Here is an 8,777-nt window from a genome sequence, read left to right as displayed (position 1 = left end):
ACATGTACATAAAATGCGAATCAAAGAAAATCAAAGAAAAACAAAGAAAATCAAGAAATAAACAAAGGAAACTAAAGTATACCCCAAAAAGGTGGAAAACAAAGAAAACCGAGGATAACAAAGAAAAACCCATCAAAACAGGGGAAAACAAATAAAACCAAAGTAAAACGATAAAAAAAGGATGAAAACCAGTGCAAAAACAGGCAAAAAAACAAAAGAAGCAGACTAAGGCATAGCCTGGTGGTGGGAAGGGGCTGATGCCTTTCCACCCATCCAGGTTCAAGGCATGATACTTGTAATTTAGGTTTGTTGCACCAATTATACTATATGGCGTTCCCTTACAGTCTTTCTGTCAAAAAACAAAACAAAAGAAAACAGTCAACCAGTGAAAAACAAAGGAAAACAGAGAAACCAAAGAAAACCAAGGAGAAAAAAAAGGCAGAGAGAGAGAACAAAAGAAAACGAAAAAACCGGGAGAGCAGCAATCGACGACAGAAAGAAACGCCAGCTGGCCGACCCAGATGGATGGGTGCTACGGGCGACACTTATGTTATCCTCGCAGTAAGCGAGGAATAGCTCCTGCGCAGACTAAGAGCACTCCTTGGACCTGCAAAATTATACTGCCAAGTCATTGGACCGTAAAATGGGCTGTGTGCAAACTGTCGAGCCATCTTGTCGGCCCATCTGAGCCTTTTATATAGGAGTAATTGTCTCGTCTTCTTCCGTGCGTCTTCCCTCTCCCTCGCTCCTCTGCAACTCTCCTCTTTCTCGTCCTCGATCCTGCCTACCTCTCTGTAAAGTTCTTACGGAGGCGCTCAGTCGATTGCTTGGCGTGAGGTTCTTTCCGCGGCACGAGAGATGGCAGGGGCCTCCGACAACGCTCCCGGGACGCCGCGGCCACCTTCAGCATGCAGGGAGGCGGAAAGCGACGACGAGGCCGTATCCCCCAGCGCCTACCTTATCAGCGGAGGTTGGTTGCTAAGCGCGCCGTCTTTGTTCCTGATGTCCGCGTTTCTTGGATTCTGGTGTGTTGAGAGTTTGGTTTCTTGCATATTCCGGGAGGGAGGACGGGGAACAGAGCACGAGGGTGGTGTTGCCTCCGCCGCCTCCTCAGGATCCGCGGGCAGTGAACGTTATGGACGCCTACTGTTTGTTCCTAGAGAGGCAGGAGAGAGAGTTGTCAGTCCACCTGAGGGGACAGGCGGCGAGAGACTATGCTCGCGGTAATTTGGCTTCCGTTCCCAATTCGTTTCTTGTATTCCAGTTCGTTTCTTGGATTCCCGTTTGTTTCTTGGTTTGCAATTCGTTTCTTGGACTGACAGTACATCTCCGTGTGCATGTGTGTTTCTTCTTGGCCCGTGAGCAGGGTTGCCGGATGGTGGTTCGGGTGCCGGCGAGGAAAAGGAAGCGTCGTCTCCGTGGAGATTCGTGAACCTCTCCGACCTGATCGTGCCACAGCCCCCCGCCCCCCATCAGCCGACGGTGCGCGCCGGGATTTGCAGGGCTTGCCGGCGCTGGATAGGGACGATCCCCCGGGTCCCCTACAGGCACGTCTGCTTCTGCGTGCCCTGCCGCTACAGCCGGTGCGCCAGGATATGTTGCTCGGTCTGCGGCGCCGGCCGCCGTTTGCGCCGCCGTTCGTCCAAGGCGCGCGCCACCTGTCGTCCACAAGCAGAGCAGGGAGTTGATCAGTTCCCCGTTGTGGAGACGATGATGCTACGTAGTTGATGATGGCTGGAGACGATCACCTGATGATGGTGTGCTCCGGTTAATTGGTCTCACTTCTGATGTGTTCTTGCACTGTTTAGCTCGTTGGTTTTTCTTGTCTAGCAATGTGGCCAATGCAACTGTTGGTTGTGCTGCAGATTGCTTGTCAGTCATTGCCAACTTTGTTTTTTCTGCAACTTTTTACATCTGCGCAGTGGGTTCAGTTCAGATTACATGACTGTCCAGTAGGTTAATTGCTGTTATCTTTTGCCTGCCATGGATGTTACCGTGCAGTAGACTGGTACTACTACCATTGTGGGTGTTCTGTTTTTGGTAAATGCATGCAATGTGTTAGTAGTTCACTGAAAAGCTTTAACTCGGCACTGCTCTGAATCTCTCTAATTCACGCAGCTCAATGGCCTGCCTGCTGAAATTCTAGTAATGTACTCGCTTGGTCCGGAACTAGTTGATGGCTTGACGCTCAAACGGATGCTCAAAGAATGTATTAGCATTCGTTTGAGCGCCAACTAATTACGATGGACGAAGTAATGGTATGTGTTTATGATCCTTTAGATGAAATGCGCGTGGCACTCTCCTGAAATTGTTCATCGGTCTACGTAATGCCGGCATGCTATTCCTCGAACTTACCATCAGCTTCATTGGTTCGCCCTGTGTTCATTATGAGCGACTACTGTCAAATTTGCGAAATACTTCCTCCGTCTCAAAATAAGTGACTCAAGTTTGTACAAAGTTAAGTCATTTATTTTGAGACGGAGGGAGTATCAGTTTCAGAGCAACAACTAAATCCAGTTTCTTGCCGGCCAACCATCCTCGCGCCGCAGGCCCCTTGGTTCCTCTCCCAGCGCCAGGGCTCCATCATCGCTGCTTCAAGCCTCGTTGACCTCCCGGTAAGCCAGATCCAGTCCGCCTCCGATCTGCCGGCCGCGGAGTCGCTGCCAGGCCCTGCCTCGCCTGTTTGCGCATGCGACTCGGCGGGGGCTCCGGCTCCTGCGCGCCTGTGGTGGCATTCAAGGCGCCCCGGCTCCGCTCCATGGTGGTTGCGCCTGCCGGGGGCATTCATGGCGGATGCTTTCAAGGCGGGCCAGTCCCTGAGACAGAGGAGGATGGGTGCGCCGCGCCCTGGACGACGGTGGGCTCGAGGCGCCGTCCGCGACGGGACGCTTCTTTACGCCGACGCGACGGGCGTCCGGCCGGGCTCGGCGACAGCCTGGCCGAAGAAAGGAAGCTGCTCTTCTTAAGGAGGACGCGGGGGAGATGTTTTCGTTGCCTCAGCAAGCACCACCGCGCCCGCTCCTGCCGTGAGCCCTGCGCTGCCTTGCTTGCGACCGCTCAGGCCACCGCGCTCGTTTCTGCACTGCACGCGACGAGCCGCCGCCCCCTTCGCCCCCGCCCCGCCCTCTGCCTTCCTGCAGGTCGTGCTCGGGGCGCTCCTGGGCTGACGTGGTCGCCTCCCGCCTGGACTGCCCTCCTCTCCTCCCGACTCCGACTCCGCGGGACATGGCTCAGCATGGCCTTGGCGCGCCGGAGTCCAGGCCGGAGGAGGATACCTGCATCATCGCGGCCACCTTCGACATCGACCGCGACCGACGCACCTGGGAGCAGACGGCCGCCATTGCCTGGGCGGTGGACGCCCCTCGTCGCCTGGCCCCGGCGGTGGTGGAGCAGCTGCTGCGTGACCGTCTTCGCCTAAGACGGGGTGACGTCGCCGTCAGCAGCCACTACCCGGAGGAGTTCCTCCTCAAGTTCGAGAGCAAGGAGCTCTGCACGGCTGCGCTGGACAACGGTCGGCTCCGAATGGGCGACGGCACGCGGGTCTTCATCAAGCCTTGGAGGCCGCTGGCGCACGCGCTTGGCGCGGCCATGCCTTTCCGTGCGCGCCTCATCCTTGACGGCGTGCCCGCCTACGTCTGGACGCATTCCATCATCGAGCGCGTCATCGGCCGCACCTGCGCGCTGGACGTCATGGATGAGCGCTCCATCTCCATGTCGGACACGCGTGACATCGGTCTCTAGGCGTGGACGACCAATCCGAGCAGAATCCCGAAGGTGGTCTTGCTGACCTTCACGTCGCGTGCACCCGATGGCGTCACGATCTCGGCGCGGCAGCCGGCGCGCTGCCTGCGTGGTGCCACCTTCCGCGTCATCGTCCACCTGCTACGGGTTGAGGACTACACTTCAGCCCCTCTCGACGCGGAGACGCAAGATGGCCAGCATGTGGCGTACTCCCCTCCAACATCCGTGTTCCCGTCATGCCACCGCGGAACCATCGACGGCCATGCTCCTGTGTCCTCTGACGACGTCGTCATCCCTGGCGCGGTGTGGGGTACACCGCGTGGCCGTGCCAGTGGTGGCGGTGCCGGCGCCTGCCGCGAGCAGCGTCCGTGGAGGCGCGATGATGAAGGCGACGACCATGACGGCCGGTCGGGTGGCCCTGGCGATGGGCGGGCCTCGCGCAGCCACGGAGAGGTCATTGCGCGGCCACGATCCCACTCCCCGCGATGGCGCGACGATCGTGCGGCTGGCCGTCGGGACGGCGGCGGGCGGCGCCATGCGGCCGACTCCTCCGCGGCCGTGGGCTGCTTCAGGAAGATGGGAGTGGTGGCGATGGTCGAGGCCAAGGTCAGACGGGTCTTTGGTGGCAAGGAGGCTGACGAGCGGCTGGCGCTGCGAGAGGTTGTGCTTTGGGAGGCAGCCGAGCTGCGACGCCTTATCGCCCTGCCGGCTGCGGCTGCCGCGGCTTCGGCTGCTGTCGGTCAGGTGCCGCCTCTGCTCCTGGAGTCCGGCACGTCCGCGCCTTTGGCTGTGGGGATGGAAGCCTAGTCCGACGGGCTTTGCGGCGCTCTGGGAGCGCTCAGCATCGATGACGGCCCTTCGGGTTTTGGCGCCCGGCCCCCCTGTCCGGCTTGGCGTCTGAGAGCCGCTGCGCTTCTCCGGCGGCAGCGGTCCACTCGTCTCTCTGCTGCGACACTCCTGGACGCACTCCGGTGGCCTCGTCCCTGCCGCCTGTGGCGCTCCTGGGACCCTACCTCGTCTCGCCTGTGGTGCCCCCGTCGTCGGCCTCTCCTGTCCTCAATGCCATGGCTGCGTCGTCAGGGCTAGACTCCTCTCCGACCTCCCCTGTCCAGGCAGGCAGCTTTGGCGATGCTGTTTCGGTGCCGGCGGGTGCACCCGCGCCTGCTGATGGCGTGGCACCGGAGAGCTCTCTCTTGCCTGCCGTCGGCGAGCTGGGCCATTTCTTGGTCTCCATGGCCGCCCCCCTGCAGCGCCCCTGTTGCCTGCCCCGGTGCTGAAGCCAGCCAAGACCCAAGGATCCAGAGGCATCAATCTCTCCTCGCCTCGTAGGAGCGGGCGGATTGCTTAGAGGAAGACGCGGCAGTGCCTCCAGGGCAGTTCGGCGGTCCAGGAGCTGATTGCCCGTGCATGCAACCTGCTCGGCCCGGAATCGGACATGGATGTTGGGGTTCAGTTAGCCTACGAGGCACTGTTCAACACGCCTCTTGCTGCTCCTGTCATCCAAGCAATCGAGAACCTTGCGAAGCATGTCAAGGCGGCCAAGAACAAGCCAGGAAAGAAGAAGGCAGCTGCCAGTGAGGCCATCGTTGTTGCCAATGTGTAGTCCTACCATGCGTGTCGTAGCTCGTAGCACTGTCTTCGCTGCTTCCTTTCGAGTTATGTCGTCCCTGTGTTTGCAACTCCGTGCCAACGCAACTGCGACCTGGCATCCGTGTGTGCCTCCTCAATGCATGTTACTTGTATTCGAACCCAGCGTGATCTACATTTCCCCATATGGCGCAACCTAATGTCAAGCTTCTCTGCTGGAATGTGCGTGGCCTCAACGCCCCTGCCCGTCGTGACGCCGTGCACGACCTTATCCGCGACTACCACGCCACCATTGTGTGCCTCCAAGAGACCAAGCTCGATCACGTCGACGATTCCCTCATCACAACCATGCTTGGCCCCTCCTTCACTTCTAACTACCATGTCTCCCGGCCGTCGGGTCAAGGGGGGCATGATCATGGCCGTCTCCGACGCTTTCTTCCGCCTTTCGGACTTCCAGGCAACGCATGGATCCATTTCGGCCACCGTCACCATGCTGGCTGATGGCCTTGACTGGACCCTATCATGCGTATACGGCCCTCAGGGGGAGCAAGACAAGCTGCTTTTCATCAACGAGCTCAGAGGGCTGAAGCATGTGGTGAAGCCCCGGTGGCTCATTCTTGGCGACTTCAACCTGATCACCAAAGCGGCTGACAAGAACAACCAAAACATTAACAACCGCCTCATTGGCAGTTTCCGCTCCGCGCTAAATCACCTCGAGCTTAAAGAGATGCGGCTTTCAGGCCGTAAATTCACATGGTCCAATGCTCAAGAAAACCCGGTGCTAACAAAGATTGAACATTTCTTCCACTCCGACGATTGGGATGAGCTTTTTCCAAATGCCCACCTCCAGGCCATCTCATCTGCCTGCTCGGATCATGCACCGCTGCTCCTCCTAGGGGACACGGAGGTGCGGTGGCGCCCGTCCTTCAAGTTTGAAGAGTTCTGGCTTCGGCTACCTGGTTTCAAGGAAGCGGTGGCCATGGCCTGGAATAAACCAGTGCAGTCAACCAATGCAATCCGAAAGATCCACATCAAATTGACACGGACTGCAAAAGCTCTCAAGAAATGGCAAAGAGATACAGTCGGAGTCCTCAACACTCAGATTGGCATTGCAAAGGAGGTAATATGGAGGCTTGACATTGCCGAAGAGGGGAGGTCCCTCTCCCCTGCAGAGCTGGAGCTAAGACGCAGGCTTAAGCTTTCTTATCTCGGCCTCCTATCCTTCCAGAAGGTTAAGTTGCGCCAGCGCGCACGACTTATGGGTATCAGGCTGGGCGATGTCAACTCTAAGCTTTTCCATGCCAAGGTGAATGGGCGACGGCGGAAAAACTTCATCCAGTCGCTGCACTCGGATCATGGTGTTGCCGTCACGACGGAAGATAAAGAGCAGGTGCTCCTTTCCCACTTCCAGGGCCATTTGGGCACCCCCACGCCACGATGTTCAAGCTTAATTAGGGACAACCTCGAGATAACCTCGCATGATCTCTCGGAGCTCGATGCGCCTTTCGACGAGGAAGAGATAAAAGACGCGGTTTTTTTGCTGCCCTCTGTCAAAGCGCCTGGCCCAGATGGGTTTATTGGAGCCTTCTTCAAAACATGTTGGGAGATCATCCGGTATGATGTCGTTCAAGCAATCCTCCAGCTTGCTAATCTCCGCAGGGACGGTGCCTCCCTCATCAACTCGACAAACATCATTCTGCTCCCAAAAAAAGCGGACGCTCGGGTGGTCGGAGACTACAGACCAATCAGCCTCATTCATAGCCTTTCCAAGATCTTCTCCAAGCTCCTCACCAACAGACTGGCCCCGATCCTTCCTTCACTGGTATCCAAATGCCAAAGTGCCTTTGTGCAGAAGCGATCCATCCACGACAACTTCTTGCATGTACAGAATCTCATAAAGGACCTACATCGTCGTAACATCCCAAGCCTCTTCCTCAAGCTGGACATTTCAAAAGCCTTTGACTCCATAAATTGGGCCTTCCTACTGTAGGTCATGCAACGCCTTGGCTTTGGGCAGCGATGGTGAGACTGGATATGTCTCTCCCTATCGTCCTCTTCTTCAAGAGTGTTACTTAACGGAAACCCCGGAAGGATGTTCAGACATGCAAAGGGCCTCCGCCAGGGCGATCCGGTGTCTCCGATGCTTTTCATCTTGGCCATTGACCCCCTTCAGCAGATCCTCCAACTCGCCTCCCGACGAGGCATCCTCAAGCCCATTGCTGCCAGATCGGCCAGATGTAGGATCTTCCTTTATGCTCACGATGCGGGCATCTTTGCGAACCCAAACCAGGATGAGCTTCACGCGATTTCGGCAATCCTAAAGACCTTTGGGGAGGCAAGCGGACTGATCACAAACCTGAGCAAGACCGAGGTCTTCCCGATCAAATGTGCCGGCATTGACCTCCAGGATGTGCTGTCGGTTTTCCCTGCCAAGATTGCCACCTTCCCGGGACACTATTTGGGGCTCCCCCTACATTTTCGTCGTCTTAAAGGTGTTGATCTGCAACCCTTCATCGATAGGTTTGCAGGCAGACTAACAGGATGGAAAGGAAAGCTTCTCAACAAGCCTGGCAGGGTGGCACTCGCTCAGTCGGTCCTCATGGCCATGGCCACCTTCCACATCACAACTCTCAACTTGTCGAAGGGGACTCTTAGAAAGATCAACCAAATCATTCGGGCCTTCATCTGGCAAAAAGAAGACCAAACTCAGACCTCGGGAGGCCACTCCCTTGTTAACTGGAAGACAGTCTGCCGCCCAAGGCATTTGGGCGGCCTAGGGATCATGGACCTGCAGAGATTTAGCCGTTCCCTACGCCTACGGTGGTCGTGGTTGCAATGGACTAACCCAGAAAGGCCATGGGTGGGATCAGAGCTGCCGTGTGACCAATCAGACATGAGCCTCTTTCGCGCATGTACCTCTATTACGCTGGGCAACGGGCAGAAGACTTTGTTCTGGCATGACAATTGGACTGGTGAAGGTCCGCTCAAGCTCCTAGCTCCAGAGCTCTACAGGATTGCCTCAAGAAAAAACAGATCGGTGCAGAACGAACTCATGAACGAGAACTGGATTAGGGCGGTGGCCAGACTGCAGACCATTCAGCAGCTAGGTGAATTCGTGTCTCTCTCGAACCACATTAGTCAGATCACCCTCCTCCCTGACCAAGAAGACACCATTTGCTGGAACTTAACCACCTCGGGGACTTACTCGGCCGCCTCTGCCTACGACGCGTAGTTCTTCGGCTCCTACTCACGTTTTGACACGACCAAGGTCTGGTCGGCAAACACTGAGCCCAAGTGTAACACTACTAGAAAAACCGCTACTAATGGCGCACCTAATTTGGCCATTAATGGCGCATCACCGGTGCGCCATTACTAGCACGCCATTAGTAATTTTTACTAATGGCGCACCAGTGGTGCGCCACTAGTATCTGGTATACTAATGGCGCACC

The sequence above is a fragment of the Triticum aestivum genome, chromosome 1A, assembly GCF_018294505.1.
Source record: "Triticum aestivum cultivar Chinese Spring chromosome 1A, IWGSC CS RefSeq v2.1, whole genome shotgun sequence".
Classification (NCBI taxonomy): Eukaryota; Viridiplantae; Streptophyta; class Magnoliopsida; order Poales; family Poaceae; genus Triticum; species Triticum aestivum.
This window is presented reverse-complemented; position numbering follows the sequence as displayed.